General features: G+C 44.6%; 1 protein-coding gene across 2 annotated transcripts in view; it reads right to left on the bottom strand.

Annotated features, from left to right (window-relative positions):
* wdr37 (WD repeat domain 37) overlaps positions 1–19,828 on the bottom strand; it is a 105,743-nt gene that overhangs the window by 83,895 nt on the left and 2,020 nt on the right. The window lies entirely within an intron of this gene.

The raw sequence follows: 19,828 nt of genomic DNA, 5'->3' as shown, positions 1-19,828 counted from the left end.
TTCCTTCAATTGCACTATTTAACAGGTTATCCCAAAGGAATCCACAGCCATGCAAGTATTTTTTGCAATGTCATTGGAGATAAGGTCAATCTACTTGCAAACAAATGGTAATAGCAAACAGCAATAAAATTAATTTGTTTTAGCGGTGCAAATAGAGGGATAAATTTCGGACACAACTCGAAGCAAAATTTCACATTGTTCACATCACAAAATTGAGTCACAGAGACAGTGTGGAAACAGGTCCTTCGGCCCAACTTGCCCGCACTGGCCAACATGTCCCAGCTACACTAGTCCCACCTGCCTGCATATAGCCCATCACCCTCTAAACCTGTCCTATCCATGTACATGTCTAATTGTTTCTTAAACATTGCGATAGACCCTGCCTCAACTACCTCCCCCGGCAGCTCATTCCACACACCCACCACCCTTTGTGTGAAATAGTCACCCCTCAGATTCCTATTAAATCTTTTTCCCTTCACCTTAAAACTGATGACTTTTCCAGACCTGCAAAGACAGAAAGGGACTTTGCAAACATTACTAGAACAGATGAGAATTGCAGCTTTACAACCCATTATTAATGCTGCACTACAACATGAATCTCCATCAGATGCTAAAGTCAAAACTATATAGTAACATCAAAGGAAAAGTCAATCTATAATATGATTTATATACATGCAATTTAGACCATCTGAAATATTCTTATCGCTTGATTCAATGGCTGACAAACAAATATTAATTGACGGCATTGTGTTTAAGTTAATGGATTGGTATGCAAAGACCTGGACCATTGATCCCAAGGCATGAGTTTGAATTTCACCGCAGCAGTGAGGGGAATTTAAATTCAAGTAATGATATACATCTGGAATAAATGCTCATTTCTGTAATTGTAACCACAAAACTAAGGGGTGAAAGTATCTAGATAAGATACTTTATAAGTGAGGTTATTGGGGCAGGCAAGAATACAGAGTTGTGGTTGTATCAGATTAGCTAAACTGTATGAAAAGATGGGGGAGGTTTGAGGGACCAAGGAGCCAATGTCTGTTCCGAGGTCACATGGTCACATGGTCACATGTTCACACAGAAGGTAATTTGCAAATCCGGCCAACATATGATTCCAGACCCAGATACATAGCAAATTCTCAAGTGCCTTTTCAGTCTGAGGGTAAAAAACACAAATAGAATATGCTGGCATTGCCAAGAACACTCACGTCCCACAAACAAATTAAAACACCAAAGGATTCTTGGCAAGCTTCCCTTTTTCTATCCTCAATAAACTCAAGGTCATCCAAACCTCTGCAGTGGACATTTTAAGCTTGCATCATATGCCACTCATCCATTACCTTTGTGCTCACTGTCACCCCCTGATTAAACCATACCCATGATTTTCTGTAACATGATCGTGATACATGATCAGTCTGAAGGGTCTCGGCCCAAAACGTCACCCATTCCTTCTCTCCTAGATGCTGCCTGACCTGCTGAGATACTCCAGCATTTTTTGATACCATGATTTCAAAATTCATTCTTACTTTCAAATCTCTGCGTGGCCTCGTCCCTCCCTACTTTTAATTGAGTGACAGTGTGAGGGAGCATTACAGAAGAAAACATCCAAGTAAAAAACAGAAGCAGGCCATTCTGCACAATATAACCAACTCCATAACTCTCTCACTATCCAAAAACCTATCAGCCAGAAATATCTTCAATGACTCAGCCACCACAGCGCACTTGGATAGAGAGTTGCAAGATGCATAAAGAGAGGGGCAGAGATAGTGGGAGCAGCCATCTTGAGAGGACCACCTTGTGAGTGATTGAGGGGTTGAAGTGCTGTCGTTGAGATCAGTGTTCGAGCACCGAGTTTCCATAGCAGGGCGAGTATTGGTAAGGGTGTATTATTGTCACATCTACTGATATGCAATGAAAGGTTTTGTTGTCATGCTATCTAGTTATACTATACACAAGTACAATCAAGCAATACACAAGTACAACAGGTAGAGCAAAGAGAAAAATACCAGGGTGTAGAATATAGTTGCAGTGTTAGAGTTACAGCTACAGAGAAATACAGAATAGTTACTAAGTATGAGCTTTTTCTTTCTTTGTAGTTAGGACAGGGAATAAAGGACATGAAAATGAGCAAAGTAGCATGCTCATCCTGCAGGATGTGGGGGAACAGGGATATCAATGCTGATCATTTCTAAACCTGCACAATGGGGCGTGAAGAGACCAGTGAACCAAGGAGTTGCCGAGAGAGTGGTCTCGATGACAAGCGGAAAGGCATGGAGACAAGATGTGACTGGAGCAGGGAACACATTGAAGGCGGCAGAAATGTGGCATTGAACAAGGTTCCACTTAGTAAACTGCAGTGGTGGTGCAGGGGTCGAGCTGCTGCCTCACAGCCGGAGACCTGGTTTGATCCTGACTATGGGTGCCGTCAGTACTGGGGTTTGTAGATTCTCCCTGTGACCACGTGGGTTTTCTCCAGGTGCTCCGGTTTCCTCCCCTACTCCAAAGACGCGCAGGTTTGTACGTTAATTGGCCTCTGTAAATTGTTCCTAGTGTGTCGGATGCGAAACTGGGATAACGTGGAACTAGTGTACAGGTGATCATTGGTTTGCATGGACTCAGTGGGCCGAAGGGCCTGTTTCCACGCTGCCTCTCCAAAATTGGAAACAAAAATATAGGCCCAATGTAGATACAAGGAACTGCAGATACTGGTTTTCAAAAGAAGACAGAGTGCTGGAGTAACTCTGTGGGTCAGGCAGCATCTCTGGAGAACACGTATAGGTGATGTTTCAGGTCGGGACCCTTCTTCAGACTGAGCACTTTGTACCTTGTTTTAAATGTAAGCCCTGTATGTTTCCTCTCCTCATTCACAGATCTACAGTCTCTGGAATCAACACGGTAAATGGTCATGGTACTCCAGTCACAGGTTTATCCCCCGACGATCATAAGACCCAATTTGTGTAAAATATTCTAGATATGGTCTCTCCATGGGCCCCGTGTAAAAGGAGCAAGATGCCTCTATGTTTGTATTCAAATAGTGTTCCAATAAAGGCCAACATACTGTCTCCCTTCCTAATTACTGAACTCCCAAGTTATTTTAAAGTAACTCGTATACAAAGTCACGCATTTCTCTCTGAATGACAACAACTGTAAATGACTCAATGTTTTAAAAACAGCTGCACCTATTTATTTTCCCCACTAAGTGGATGATCACGTCTTTTCTTCATTATAAAGAAAATGCCATATTCTTGCTCATCTCCGACCAGTTTAAATCCCCACCCCCACCCCACCGGAGGAACCTGGAGAAAACCCACATAGTCCCAGGGAGAACGTATAGACAGTAGGAACTGCAGTCTTCTCACAGTTTCTACTGCCATCTAGTTTTGTTTTATTCACGAACTTGGATGTATTGGACTTGTTTCCCTTGTCCCAAAGAATATAGTTCCTGCACTAATCCACATGACATTCTTCTGGTCAAAACCCGCTTCTCTCTCCATTACAAGAGCACGGAATAGTAGAGAATAGAAAAAAGCGACGAGATTTTTTAGAGTAGAATGCCGGTTAAGATACAGTGGAAATATTTCATTTACATGTAAATATTAAGTGGGTAAGAGGCAGCGTCGGACATCACCTGGACAAAAAAGGTGATACATGCTCAGAATCAGAGGGGAAGGCTCAATAAAACTTTGGATTAATAATTACTAAGGAAGAGGATGTTTTCAAGATATTAGGGCGGCACTGTGGCACAGCAGTAGAGATGCTGCTTTACAGCACCGGAGACCCGGGTTCAATCTAGACTACGGGTGTTGTCTGTATGGAACTGTGACCGCCTGGGTTTCCTCCCACGCTAAAGACACACAGGTTTGCAGGTTAATTGGCTTTGGTTAAAAATTGTAAATTGTCCCTGGTGTGTTGGACAGTGCCAGCGTACAGCGTGATCGCTGGTCGTCGCCGGCTCGGTGGCCCAAAGGGCCTGTTTTCATGCTGTATCTCTAATGTCTGAAAGTCTAGTAGAAGCAAAAATGATGGAAATAATGTATGGAGTAAAAACTGATTGGCAATATGTAGTGGAAAGGCTGGCCGATCTGGTGTAGGTAAGTCACATTGCCGAGGTGGCTGGCATCCCAAAATGCTAAAGGAAATATGGGTGGAGATAGTGGAAGGACTTGGCACAATCCATCAATCTTCCTCAGAAATGAGAAAGTTGTACGGCAAGTGCAAAATGACAAATGCAACAACCTTGTACAAGGGCACTGGGGCATTCCCAGTAATTACAGGCTGGCCAGCTCAGCAATGGTGGTTATTAAAGCTTTAGGAACTACCATCAGGAAAATAAATAGACATTTGGAAGGGTTTGATTCCAAATACACAGGACAAGATGTTAGAAATCCAAAGTGCCAAATGTCAACTTGCTCCCGGTGATGATGGGAGGCTTATGCACTCACCTATGCTCCTCCGATGTTGAGAAAGGCCAAGCAGACACGTCATTGGGGTTATCAAGTGGGCACCTACTTTCATCGACGTTTTGCTGGTTGGACCCACGACGTCTCCAGTAGGCTCAGCGGTGCATTCTGGCGTCCCAGAACCACCCCCCCTCTGCATCTGCCTAGCCGGCTTATTTGGGAGACCAGATGGGGTCTTTCCTCTTCAGCCAGAGCCACTGGCTACTCCGCTCTGCCACCTGTGATGTTTCCTTGATAGCCTGGCGTAGGGCTTGTCCGCTGATCCCCAGGTCCTTCATCAGTCTTACGGTAGATGTTGCCACAAATCCTCGACATCCAACTTCTACCGGGCAGATCTTTGCTCTCCAGCCCCGCTGTTCTGCCTCCGCTGCAAGGTCTGTGTAGTGCAGTTTCTTTCTTTCAAAGGCTTCCTGCACAGCATCCTCCCAAGGGACTGTGAGCTCCACAAAATACACCATGCGCTGAGAGTTGGACCAGAGGACAAGATCAGGCCTCAAGTTGGCGATGGCTATCTCTGGTGGAACTGTAAGCCGTTGGTCCACATCCACCAGCATCTGCCTCCAGCTGTCCAAACCTTGTCCTTGGTGGAATTTTCCGTTGCTTTTGTTCCCCCTCCCGAACAAAGGCAATTGGCATAACTGATTTAATTAAGGAGAGCCAGCAAAGATTTGTTAGAAAGGTAGACCGCATTCGACTGATCTCATTGATTGTTTTAAATCAAGCAACAGAGCTAGCTGACAAAGGGAATTCGTACATGTTACGAAGTCATTCAACAAAATACAATATGGAAAGGTGATTCACATAACTGAGACCTACGGAATAAGTAAGTCAGCATCAGCTTCAATAAAACAAAATGCTGTGAGAGACAGAAAGCAGCAAGCTGTAGGAAATATGCTGGAGATTGATCGACAGCGATGTTCCCCAAGACCATACATATATATTATGTGAATAAGTGAAATGGGTATTGGAATAGAGAAAATAATGCGACTGCCAATAATATTAAATTAGGGGGTGCAGCAAAATGTGTCAACTGGATATGCACACTATAAAAATAAATTGCAGGACAAATTGCACCTGTGGGAAGAGAAACAGATCTGACATTTCAGATCAGAGACCCTTTTCCAGAATTGGGAAGGAGATAAAAGGTTATAAGTGAATCGGTGCAGTTAAAAGTATGAAGAAGGGTCTGAAGAAGGGTCTCGACCCGAAACGTCACCCATTCCATCTCTCCTGAGATGCTGCCTGACCCGCTGAGTTACTCTAGCAATTTGTGATACCTTCGATTTGAACCAGCATCTGCAGTTATTTTCCCACAGGCACTTGAGGAGGATAAACTTGCAAGGTTATGGGCTTGCAGCAGGGAAATGAAATTGACCGCATTGCTTTAGAGAGCTGGCATGAACTCAATGCACAAGTGACCTCCCTCCTTCTGTGCTGTAACAACGCAATGAATCAAACATTGTATCCAATAAATTCATTGGGTCATTGTTATTTTAAAGAAACAGAAAGGTTGTAGCTGTAAAAGGAACATTTGTGCAGTCTATCAATACGACATGAGTTACTTAAACAATAGAAGATGCTTTCTTATTTTCCACTGAGATGCTGCCACGGTAGAGTGCAATCTATAAAAGAATTAGAGATGGAGTACATTAGCAATCTGTGTGTCTTGTGTTCTTTAATGTCTACTGCCGGACCCTGACGTGAGAGGACGCTGGCGTTGATTATTCGCCGCTTTTCCGTCAGGATAGTTTGTCTGTTTGTCTGTTTGTTTCTATGTTAATTGTATTTGTAAAGCGCTTTGTGCATGTGTTAAGGCGCTATATAAAATAAATATATTATATTATATATATTAAATATATTATTATTATTAGCAAAGTGGAACTGAATGCAAGTCCTGTTACCTTTTTGACATTTGAAGCATGGGGCAAAAAGACTTAAAAGAAATTGACATCAGAGGTTCCCCAGGGAATAGCAATGGGAAGGGAATCAATTTATTTCACAAATAATAGTTCAATAGTTCAATGGTCCTTTATTGTCACGTTTACCATGAGGTACAGTGAAATTTGAAATAAGAGCATATTTTTAACTTTGTTTTCCTCTGACACCACTTCATATTACCAGAAATCAAAAAATAGAGCCACAGCAACCTGCAACCTCATAGCTCACAGCCAGTGCTCGGTCATTACTATCTTTTCTTTACTTTACTTTAGATAGAGCTCAAAAACACATCCTTTGGTCTCCCGAGTCTGCAGCGACCAGCGTTCACCCCATACACTAACACTATCACATGAGGGAAAATTTACAATTATTACCAAAGCCAATTGACCTCCAAACACGTACGTCTTTGGAGTGTGGAAGAAAACAGGAGTAGCCGGGGAAAACCCACGCGGTCAGAGAGAACGTACAAACTCCGTACAGACAGCACCCATAGTCAGGATCAAACCCAGGTCTCTGGTGCTGCAAGGCAGCAGCTCTACCACTGCGCCGCCCAAAAGAAAGGGGATCAACCTTTGCTCAATGAATGCACAAAGATATGCTGTACGCAACAGCAAGCATATCTAAAAATTAGATGCCTACCCGTTCAAGCTGCAATGCAAGTCTTTACACATGCTGAACAACAGACGTTATACAACAGACTGGATAAGTGACCTCCTTCTGTGCTGTAACAACTCAATGAATCAAACAAGGTGTCCAATAAATTCATTGGGTCATTGTTATTTTAAAGAAACAGAAAAAGGTTATACAACAGACTGGCCCAAGCTGTCTACAACAATGAAACAAACCAAATCTCTGAAGATCTGCTACATTTAATCATGCAGCGTGGTGGCATAATTAAACAGCTAACAGAACCCCGAGAACCTCCCCATCCTCAACATTATCAGACCATAGGACCAAAGCATTCACTACAACATCTAACTGGTGTTTGCCTTCAGCCAAACTGTTACAACAGTTACAACGTTGCAAGTTTCCACATCAGATAAATTCCAATGCTTTTTGGATACAGGGAGTAAGTATAAGACAATAACTGCAGATGGTGGTACAAATCGAAGGTATTTATTCACAAAATGCTGGAGTAACTCAGCAGGTCAGGCAGCATCTCAGGAGAGAAGGAATGGGTGACGTTTCGGGTCGAGACCCTTCTTGCAGGGATATCACCAGAGAATGGCCGATGTTATTCAATTTTTCAAAATATAAGTGAGAGAATGCCGAGCAACTGTTGGCCAATCAATTTAACCTCTGTGGTGGGAAATCTTTTAGAAACATTGAACAGGGACAGGGTTAATAATCACCTGATGGAAAATAGATGAGGAAAGACAAGAGTCAAATGTGTTTAAATGTCGTATGCTCTGAGCTCTTGCACCACCCTTTACAGGCACAGGTAGCGCTGACTATAGCTGCCTCGCCAACGGTCTGTCTCGTCTTTTTCCTTCTTTGTTGTTTTTAGTTTGTTGTAAAATGTATGTTTTAGTGTACTTTCAGTTTTGTATTATGTGGGGGGTGGTGGTGGGGAGGGGGAAACTTTTTTATCTCTTTCCTCGTCGGAGATGCGACTTTTTCCGTGTCGTATCTCTGTCCGCACTGCGGCCTAACATCGAGGAGCTGGCGGCCTCTTGCTGGGGACCGACTGTGGGATCTCCAACCGCGGGAGTTTGTGGACTTTAACATCGTGGAGCTCGTGGTCCCTTGGTTAGGGACTGACTTCGGGAGCTCCAAGCCGCAGGAGCTTCGACCGCCCTGACCGCGTGGGGGCTTGGATCGCCGGCTGCGGGAGCTTCGATTGCCCCGACTGCAGATGGTTCGACTCCCCCGACCGCGGGAGAAAATGGAGGAAAGAAGATAAGACTTTATTGCCTTCCATCACAGTGGGGAATGTGGAGGGGCCACTGTGGTGGATGTTTCTGTCAAATCCTTTGGTGCTGTACCGATTTAATGATTTCATAATAGGGAGAATGATGTGCCAAAAAAGGATACACAAACAGGACGAAAATCGTGATTGCTTCAAGTAATTCACTAATAATGATAGTATTCAGGCAAGCATGATCAGGGATGTTCAGAACATAAAAGCAAGACCAGACAAAAATAAAACATAAAATGTGCTCAATGCACATCTACATTCTTCTGTTATGCCTCACATTAACCTTTTCTTGAAATACCATGTGCACTTGGCACCAAAATATTGTTCTGAAGAAACTTGAAACCAGGACACCTATCAAGGGAGCTGGGCATTGCTGGAACGCATACAGAGGATGTGTCGGCTTCAACTGTGCCAACAGAGAATTATAAACTCTAACAAGCATTTAAGCCGATAAACCACTTTGCACAATATGCACACACAAAATCCCCAAATTGCTAATAATCCTTCAGATAAAAACAAAAGCCAGATTTCTAATATTCCTGTAAATGCAATATGGATATCCAAGATTATTTTACCTCTAACAAACACAGCACATGGCATGAAAATCCACCACTTACTGAGCTCATTCTTTGAAAACTGCACATCTACAACTCATCTTGTGGATATAATAGCATTATTCATTACAAAGCTAAAAAGCAACCATAAAGTAGTAAAATATAAAACTGCTCATGTGGTTCTTGGACCAAAGAGGAGTCATTCTGAAGAGAATCAACCATCATTACCTCACAAGGATATAGGAAGAATAGGCTATCAAGCTCTTTAAGCCTACCCTGCCATTTAATATATCAAACCTTGTCCTTGCCTCAAGACCCAGTCTGTGCCATGTCGTCATACTCCTCTATTCAAGTCAAGTCACATTTACTGCCAAATGCACAAGTCTGCTGAGGTATAGGTACAATGAAAATCTTCCTCAATCGATCAAATATTCATCCACTTTAAAAACCTGTAATGATCCATCATCCACAACCAGCTGGGACAGAGAATTCCAGAGATTCACCACTCTACAATAAGAAATTTCTATGTATCTCAGTTACCGGCCTCGTATTTTAGACTTTAGACTTTAGAGATACAACGCGGAAACAGGCCCCTTGGCCCACCGAGTCCGCAACAACCAGCGGTCACCCTGTACACTAGCACAGTCCCACACACTAAGGACAATGAACAATTTCACCGAGGCCAATTAACCGACAAACCCGTACGTCTTTGGAGTGTGGGAGGAAACCAGAGCACCCAGAGAAAATCCATGCGGCCACAGGGAGAAAGGTACAAACTCCGTTCAGACAGCACCCGAGGCTTGGATTGAACCCAGGTATCTGGCGCTGCGAGGCAGCTACTCTCCCGCTGCGCCACTGTACCGCCCCAAGTTTGTAGTTATGTGCCCTTCCTTGAAGCTCTCCCACATTTCCAGACACCCTTCTTAGGCTCAGCCTCAGCAATTCCTTGACCTCATTTAATTTAACACGTTGCGAGTCAGCTGGTGATGCTGCTGCCTTACAGCGCCAGGGATCCGGGTTTGATCCTGACTACGGGTTCCGCCTGTGTGTTCTCTGTGACGGCGTGGGTTTCCTCCAGGTCCTCCAGTTTCCTCCCACATCCCAAAGACGTGCGGGTTTGTAGGTTAATTGGCTTCTGTAAATTGCCCCGAGTGTAGAGAGCGGATGCAAACTTAGAATGACGAAAGAACTTGTGAGAATGGGTGAGAACTGGTTGGAGTGCATTCGGTGCACCGAAGAGACTGGATCTACAGTGTATCTCTAAACTAAACAATATGCAGAATGACATCCAACGAGAACAGTTTCACACGAGACTTGGACATGAGCTTCACTGATTATAAAATCATGCTGAGACATACCATTCTGAGACTTTCCTCTAAAAAAATAAACAGATAGCTAGAAATTAGAATTCCTTTCTCCAAAGCAGTAAAAGAGTTATTGCGTAGAGTCCTGGAAACTAGTCTGATGAACTAGGAAAAGTTATTTAAAAACAAAAATCACACGGTCAGCCTTCATCCTGACTGTATTCGTAAGACCAGACCAATGATATTCCTATCTGCAGCTGCCTGCAGAGATCACAGCTAAGTACTTGCTGTTTGAAATCAAGGAGAGCAGTCTCAGACTTCCAGAACTTTCTCCATGGCAGCCACAGTGCAACAGCTTAAAAGGTTTCATACAGGCCATTGCTTGTCCCACCCCAGTCATTTCTCCAATTCCCAGCTCTCGTCAGGCAGAAAATACAGAGGCAGGGAAGCACACACCATCAGATTTAGGAACTGCTTCTTCCCTTCTGCTTCTGAACAGTCCTACAATAAGCTAGGGTAATGTCCGATTCACCTTTACCCCATTGCGGACATTGGACTTTGATTATGGAATTGGTGCTAAGCAGTGCTGTGAACTATATTCTTTGTTCTACCTGTTGTACCTGATCTTGACTTGAATAATTGATTGATTGATTTATTGTATTATCTGATCTGACTGGTTAGCATGCAACCTCGGCATATCTTGGTACACGTGACGATAATAAAACTACACCTAATGCCCTAAGCAATTGTCAGCATAGATGAGCATCTGCAACACAGAGAAAACATTGAAACATCGAACAATAGGTGCAGGAGTTGGCCATTCGACCCTTTGAGCCAGCTCCACCATTCAATATGTTCATGGCTGATCATCTAAAATCAGTACCCTGTTTCTGCTTTTTCCCCATATCCCTCGATTCCCTTAGCCCTAAGAACTAAATCTAACTCTCTCTTGAAAACATCCAGTGAATTGGCCTCCACTGCCTTCTGTAGCAGAGAATTCCACAGATTCACAACTCTCTGGGTGAAAAAGGTTTTCCTCATCTCAGTTCTAAACTTCCTACTCCTTATTCTTAAAATGTGACCCCTGGTTCTGGACTCCCCCAACATCAGGGATATTTTTCCTGCATCTGAATTTTATATATTTCAATAAGATCGCCTCTCATCCTTCTAGTCCAGTGAATACAAGCCCAGTCGACTCATTCTTTCATCATCTGTCAGTCCCGCCATCCCGGGAATTCACCTGGTGAACCTACGCTGCACTCCTTCAATAGCAATAATGTCCTTCCTCATATTAGGAGACCAAAATTGCACACAATACTCCAGGTGCGGTCTCACCGGGGCCCTGTACAACTGCAGTGTGGTCCCAGCCATCGCTGGGTTCTGGCTCATCACTCTACAGAGGTCAGGCCACCTATCGCCACTGAAAAAGTGCTGGAGTAACTCAGCGGGTCAGGCAGTGTCCCTGGAGGACATGGATAGGTGACGTAATTATCCGCATGTTGTATTGGCACGCATTGTTAATATTTTGAAAATCTGTTTTTATGATTTGCATTAATCTCCCAAAATATAGTAAAACTACTGTAGCATTTCACTGCTGCATCTCCACGACACAACCGCCCATTTGTACACAGGAAGGTCCCCTTGGACTACTGGGGCAGACATTGTAAGAAAATAACTGCAGATGCTGGTACAAATCGAAGGTTTTATTCACAAAATGCTGGAGTAACTCAGCAGGTCAGGCAGCATCTCAGGAGAGAAAGAATGGGCGACGTTTCGGGTCGAGACAAGAGAGATGGGTTGCATCTGAACTGTGAGAAGACAAATATCCTTGCCGGGGGATATGCTTGTGCTGCCTGGATGTGCTCAAACAAATCCAGAAAGAAGGGTGGGACCCAATGTCTAACAGATGAGCAAGTTGAACCAAATAAAGAGGTTAGAGCCAGTAAGACCAACAGGCAGGACAAGAAGCACAGTAGGTCAAGAGACCAAACTGCATTTACTGTAATGCAAAAAGCCTCAAATAGACTACCAGCACAGATCGGATACAGGGCATTTGTGGCACTTGTTTCGATGTTGTCAAACAGCAACTCACAGAAGCTGACTGGGAGTTGACCGTTTGCATGCTACAGGGCATCTGGCATGTAGGAGACTTTTAAAAGTGAGAAAAGAAGAGTCCAGGGCCAGCATGTTCCTGTTAGAGTGAAGGACAAGGCCAACAAGACTGGTTGGGGAACCTTGGTTTGAATCTTCAGAGATAATGAGGGTCTGATCATGAGGGAAAAAGAGGCACGTGTCATGTACGGGCAGGCGGGATCAAACAAGTCGCTTGCATATAAGCAAGTTAGGAGTAGACTAAAGAAGGAAATTAGGACAAAAAGGGGCCATGAGATACCCTTGGCAGATAGGGTAAAGAAGAATGCTACAAGGTCAGTCTGAACAAGGGTCTCGACTTGAAACCTCACCCATTCCTTCTCTCCAGAGATGGCAACGCTGTGCAACAGCTGCGGCTCACCTTCAGTCCGTTTGTCTTTTGTGTTTTTTGTTGTTTTTTGTCTTAATTTTAGTGTTTAGATGTGATGTAGTGTTTTTTGTTGTTGTGTACTATGTTCGGGGGGGGCGGGGACTGTAAAATTGTCTCTTCCAAACAGAGACCCGACCTTTGTTTTCTGAGTGGTGTCTCCGTTCCCGCTACGGCCTACCATCGGCCAAACACCTGGAGCTGGCGGCCTCCACCTGGGACCACCTGGGACCACCTGGGCTCTGGTTCGCAGACCCCGCGGACCGCACTTACCATCTGCGGAGCCGGCTGCCGTTGGAGGCTGTGGTGGCGCTGCGAGAGCGGCTGCAACTCGCCGTCGGAGGCTTCGGCCGCGGGCCGCGTGGACGTCGGAAGCTCGCTGACCCCTGAGTGGGGGCCGACATCGGGAGCTCCGGCAGCGTCTTCGCCCACCCTGAATCGCGGGGCTTGGGTCGGCCCGCCGCGGACCTTTCACGTCCGGCGCAGCTTGGGATTTTCTCCAACCGACGGGGGCTTCAATGTCGGGAGCCCCGACCGCCCCGACGAGGCAACTTCAACAGCCTGACCGCGGGAGAAGACGGCAGGGGAAGAGGAAAGACATTCTGGCCTTCCATCACAGTGAGGAGGTGACTGGAGGAGACTCACTGAGATGGATGTTTCTTTTTTTTGTTTTGTGTTAGTTTGTGAGTGTTATTACTTATTTTTATTGCTCTTATTGTTTGACTGTGGGTAACGGAATTTCATCCACAAGACTTGTGTTTTTGAATGACAACAAAAGGTTATTCTGATTATTCTGATTCTGATGCTGCCAGTCCCGCTGAGGTACTCCAGCAGACCAGTGTCTACCTACACGTTTCTACACATATATTAAGAGTAAAAGGGATGGAGTAGGTCACCTTCAGAATCAGTGTGAATCTATGTGTGGAAAGAAAATGGGCAAAGTCTTAAATGGATATTTGCCATCTGTATTTTTACTGTGGAAAAAGACATAGAAATTAGTAAGTTCAGAAGCATATCAATATTGTTATGGACAAGATGTTGAAGGCCTTGAAACGCAATGGACGGGCCACATCATTTGCACGCCTAATACTCGGCTTCGAAAACAAGCACTCTGTCAATTCAAGCAATTTCCAAGATTGATAGGGAAAATTCTTCAGGGGCCAGTCATGGATTTAGTCAGAAACAGGCTCTTCGACCCACCACACCTATACTGACCCTTTTGCCCAGCTACATTAATTACATTTGTCCACATTCGAACTATTATCCTTCTCTGCCTTACCTATTCAAGTGTCTGTATAAATCCACTTAAATATAATAATTTCACCACCACCTGTCAGAGCATTGCAGATGTCAATCATTTTGCACAGAACATTTACCCCTAAGATGCACCTTAAATCTCCTATCTCTGACCCAAAAATTAGACCTTCGTGTTTTTGATACCCATGTCATAGGAAAGATTCTATCTACCCTAAGAATGCCTCTCATCCGCAAAGCCATATCAAAAAAAAGCAACATCCTCATCGACTGATGGATCAAGCTTGATCAAAGTGGCAAAATATCCTTAATGCAGGTCCTGAATACTTCCATTTTCGATGATGGGTTCACGAAGATAACAGCACAAGCAGAGGAATAGACAATAGTTGCAGGAGGAGGCCATTCGGCCCTTCGTGCCAGCACCGCCATTCAATGTGATCATGGCTGATCATTCTCAATCAGTACCCCGTTCCTGCCTTCTCCCCATACCCCCCGACTCCGCTATCCTTAAGAGCTCTACGCAATGACTACACAACAATCAAAACCAATCACCCCAGCACCTTACCAAGCACTAGCTGCCCCACTCACAACAGAATATATAGATCTCAGATAGAGGTCCTTGGTCAGTGGCACATCTGGCTGTGCTGCTGCCTTACAGCGTCAGAGAACTAGTGTTTGATCCTGACCTCAGGTGCCGTCTGTGTAGAGATCGCATGTTCTCCCCGTGACCGCGAGGGTTTCTTCTGAGTGCTCCGGTTTCATCCCACATCCCAAAGATGTGTGGGTTTGCAGGTTAATTGGCCTCCGGAAATTGTCCCCAATGTGTAGATAGTGGTTGAGAAAGTGGGATAACATCGAACTAGTGTGAACAGGCGATTGATGTTGGGCGTGGTCTCGGTGGGACAAAGGGCCTGTTTCCATGTTGTATCTCTAAACTAAAAAACCTCAGAACCTAGAGAACTGTGGTCAGCACAAGTCATCTACAACCCTAAACGGCTGCCAAATTTTTATCTTTCCTGTTAAGTGCTATACATAACTGCCGCAGATCCTACTCGCATTACTGGCCTAGACAAGACTTCCAAATGTTAACAGCTAACATCACACATGCAATCACGAAATGCTCGGAAATACATCATTCAGTTAAATCTCACAATGTATTAAAGTAAGAAACCATCATCAATGTATTAAACAGTGAAAATAGAGGCTGAGGCATTTCAGAATGTTAGGACAACTTATAAAAAAAGGTGGCAGAAGTAACTACAACATTACGGTAGCTAAACTGCTAAAGATTATCCAAAATGTACCATAGCTTTGGAGACATTTGCAATACCAGTTAAACCAATGACCTTCAGCAAAAATCGACGCACAAGTTTGTATCTCTCATGTTGTTGGTAACATTATTTACAAACAGAAATGAGGCATTAGATAGGATTCAAAAAAAGAGTAGCTGAAGGTCATTCCTGTGACATTTGGATAGGCAAAGATCTACAGCTACCTTATGTCTGTCAGAATGCTAACAACAGGAAGTGAGTGGCCCCTTATTTTGTGCACTTCCAACATCCTTGCTTAGAACTTGACAAACATCAGATGGTCTTTGGAGATACAAGAGACTGCAGAAGATAAAATCTGGATCAAAACTCTACCTGCTGGAGAACTCAGTGGGTCAAGCAGCATCTGTGGAGGCAACAGAATGGTCGGCGTTTCGGCTCAAGACTCTGCGTCAGGCTGAGAGCGCGGAGGGAAGGTCACAATATACAAGGTGGCAAAAGTTACTGACAACTGTACCGTTGCTGAAACAAGTGAGAGGAAGGGAAAAGACAGAGATGTTAGGAGGATAGGTGAACCAGATAAGAGAATGGAGGGGGAATAGAGATGATGGAACTAGTGGGACAGGATAGGGAAGGTGAACCCAGGGAAAAATCCAGGTCGATGGGTATGTGGCAGAGGCAAACAGGTGAGTGGGAATAATGTAATGAGTTGGAGAGGGGGGAAGAAGGAGGGTGGAAAGGTGAACAAAAAGAGAAAGACCCTGGGTGGATGTGGGGAAAACCCGGGGGGGGGGGGGGGGCTGGAGGGGTACCTGTCATTGGAAATCCCACTGCTCATACTATTGGGCTATTGGCTACACAAGCAAAATAATGCGACGCTCTTCTGGGATGCACTTGGCCTCACCCTGGCAGTGGAGAAGGCAGAGGACCGACAGGTCAATGTAGGAATAGGAAAGGGAGCCAAAATCCCATACAACTAGAAGTCAAGCTGACTGGTGCGGATAGAGCGCAGGTCTCCCCGACTCTGCTTGGGCTGCATTGCCAGTCTTGCCAAAGTAGAACAGACCCCATTGCAAGCACCTAATGGAATAGACCAGCTTGGAGGACCAGCTTGAGAATCTCTGCCTCACCTGGAAGGGCTGTTGTGCGCCTGGGTGATAGTGTGGGAGGAGGCCCTGAAACAAGTGCTGGTCTCCCACAGTTGCTGGGGAAAGTGCCAGGAGACCTGGAGGGGTGGGTGGGAAAGGATAAATAGACCATGGAGTCAGTGGTCCCAGAGGAAAGCAGAAATTGAGGCAGAGGGGAAGATGAGGCTAATGGCAGCATCCTGCTGGAGCTGACAAATCATGACAAGCTGGATGCAGAGGCTAATGGGCTGAAAGACAAGAACCACACAAACCCTATCTTTGTGTAGGAAAGACCTGCAGATACTGGTTTACACCAAAGATAGACACAATGCTGGAGTAACTTAGCAGGTCAGGCAGCATCTATGGAGAAAAGGAATAGGTGACGTTTCAGCTCGCGACCTTTCTTACTTAAAGGGTTGACAGTAGAGATGCAATGGCAAAGATTTAAAGATCGCCATAAATTGTTCACCCCTGTCTGGCGGGAAAAAAAAACTGGGAAGGCAGTTCAACCGTGGCCAACGAGGGAAGTCAAGGATAGTGTTAAATCCAAGGAAGAGGCATATAAATTGGCCAGCAGAAGTGGCAAACCAGAGGACTGGGAGAAATTTAGAACTCAACAGAGGAGGACAAAGGAGTTAATTAAGAGGGGGGAAAAAAGAGCATGAAAGAAAGCTTGCGGGGAATATAAAAACTGACTGTTAAAGTTTATTTACATATGTAAAAAGGAAAAGATTAGTGAAGACGAATGTAGGTTCCTTACAGTCAGAGACAGGTGAATTTATACTGGGAAACAAGGAAATGGCAGAACAGTTAAACGAGTGCTTTGGTTCTGTCTTCATTAAGGAAGGCACAAATAATCTCCCGGAAATACTCAGGGACTGAGGATCTAGTTGGAGGGAGGAACTGAAGGGAATCCACATTAGTCAGAAAATGGTGTTCGGTAAACTGTTGGGACTGAAGGCAGATAAATCCTCAGGGCCTGATGGTCTGCATCCCAGAGTACTCAAGGAGGTGGCCCTAGAACTCGTGGATGCATTGGTGATCATTTTCCAATGTTCTCTCGACTCTGGACTTCTGTGGACTGGAGGGTAGCCAATGTAACTCCACTTTTTAAGAAAGGAGTGAGAGAGAAAACAGGGAATTATAGATCAGTTAGCCTCACATCGGTAGTGGGGAAGATGCTGGAGTCGATTATTAAAGATGTTATAGCAGCGCATTTGGAAAGCAGCGACGGGATTGGTCAAAGTCAGCATGGATTTATGATGGGGAAATTATGGTTGACTAATATTTTGGAATTTTTTGAGGATGTAACAAGTAGAATGGATAAGGGAGAGCCAGTGGATGTGGTGTATCTGGACTTTCAAAAAGCTTTTGACAAGGTTCCACACAGGAGATTAGTGTGCAAAATTAGAGCACATGGTATTGGGGGTAGGGTATTGACATGGGCAGAGAACTGGTTGGCAGACAGGAAACAAAGAGTAGGAATTAACGGGTCCTTTTTAGAGTGGCAGGCAGTGATTAGTGGGGTGCCGCAAGGCTCAATGATAGGACCCCAGTTGTTTACAATATATATTAACGATTTAGTCAAGGGAATTAAATGTAACATCTCTAAGTTTGCAGATGACACAAAGCTGGGTGGCAATGTGAGCTGCAAGGAGGATGCTATGAAGCTGCAGGGTGACTTGGATAGGTTGGGTGAGTGGGCAGATGCGTGGCAGATGCAGTATAATGTGGATAAATGTGAAGTTATCCACTTTGGTGGCAAGAACAGGAAGGCAGATTATTATCTGAATGGTGTCAGATTAGGGGAAGGTGCAATGAGACCTGGGTGCGCTTGTACATCAGTCACTGAAAGTAAGCATGCAGATACAACAGGCAGTGAAGAAAGCTAATGGCATGTTGGCCATCATTGCGAGAGGATATGAATTTAGCAGCAAGGAGGTCCTACTGCAGTTGTACAGGGCCCTGGTAAGACCGCACCTGGAGTATTGTGTGCAATTTTGGTCCCCTAATTTGAGAAAGGACATTATTTCTATTGAGGGAGTGCAGCGTAGGTTCACCAGGTTAATTCTCGGGATGGCGGAACTGACATATGATGAAAGAATGGGTCGACTGGGCTTGTATTCGCTGGAATTTAGAAGGATGAGGGGATCTTATAGAAACATACAAAAATTTTAGAGGATTGGACAGTGTAGATGCAGGAAAAATGTTCCCGATGTTGGGGGAGTCCAGAACCAGGGGTCACAGTTTAAGAATAAGTGGTAGGCCATTTAGGACTGAGATGAGAAAAACTTTTTCACCCAGAGAGTTGTGAATCTGTGGAATTCTCTGCCACAGAAGGCAGTGGAGACCTATTCACTGGATGTTTTCAAGAGAGTTAGATTTAGTTCTTAGGGCTAAGGGAATCAAGGGATATGGGGATAAAGCCAGAACGGGGTACGGATTTTGAATGATCAGCCATGATCATATCGAATGGCGGTGCTGGCCCAAAGGGCCGAATGGCCTATTCCTGCACCTATTTTCTAAGTTTCTTCAGACAGTCTGGAAAGAGAGAAACCCTATCTTTGCTGTCGGGGGGGGGGGGGGGGGGGGGGGGGGAGAGGGAGGGGTTGTGGAATGTGCACAATGAGCTATGTTTCTCCATCACCTTATACAAACTCCACAACTTAGGATTGATACAACAGAACTTTATTTATCACTGGAGGGAAATTGATCTGCCAATGGTCATAATACACAAGATACAAGAAACATGAAATTAAAGAGATGAGTAGAAAGGTTTGGGGATGTGCAAAGATGGTGGGGGGGGGGGGGGGTCAGTCTACCCCATGACAGAAGGGGCAGGAGTTGTACAGTTTGATAGCCACAGGGAAGAAGGATCTCCCATGTCGTTCTGTCCTGCATCTTGGTGGAACCAGTCTGTTGCTGAAGGTCTCATGGCTAATACAGATATCAAAGTATCATGTAACCTCACTCTCAAAAAATCAAGAGCAAGATTTTAAAAAGACCCTCCCTGGTGTATTTGATCTATGTCAATAAACTGCGATAATGCTTTCAATAACACCACGTATCTGCATTGTAATGATGATGAAATTGACATGCAATGGCAATTGGGCACATCATTTACATCAATAATACCAGAGGAGCAGAATACATTCTTTGTTGCAAACCGGAATGGCAAGCAAAGTAGGATAATCAGCCAAACATCCTGCGAGAATATCCTGCAGTAGATTGCAGGAGCTGCCAAACAGCCAATGTTTAAGAATCATCGCAGGAGCTGTCAGACAGCAATGTTTTAAAAATCAGGACACTCAAGAAGGAGAGGCCAGAGCCAAAGGATGAATAGCAATTTTCAACTGTAAGGGAGAGCTTGGCTTCCGATGCAACCACAATCATGAAAAGGAAATACCAAAAACGAGCACCACATATATTGGCACATCAGGGAACAGTTTATGCAAAACTCACAAACTAAAGCATTGAACGCCTGTTT

The sequence above is a fragment of the Rhinoraja longicauda genome, chromosome 2 (genome assembly GCF_053455715.1).
Source record: "Rhinoraja longicauda isolate Sanriku21f chromosome 2, sRhiLon1.1, whole genome shotgun sequence".
Classification (NCBI taxonomy): Eukaryota; Metazoa; Chordata; class Chondrichthyes; order Rajiformes; family Arhynchobatidae; genus Rhinoraja; species Rhinoraja longicauda.
Note: the sequence above shows the minus strand (reverse complement) of the source record. Positions and strands in the feature narration are given on the sequence as shown.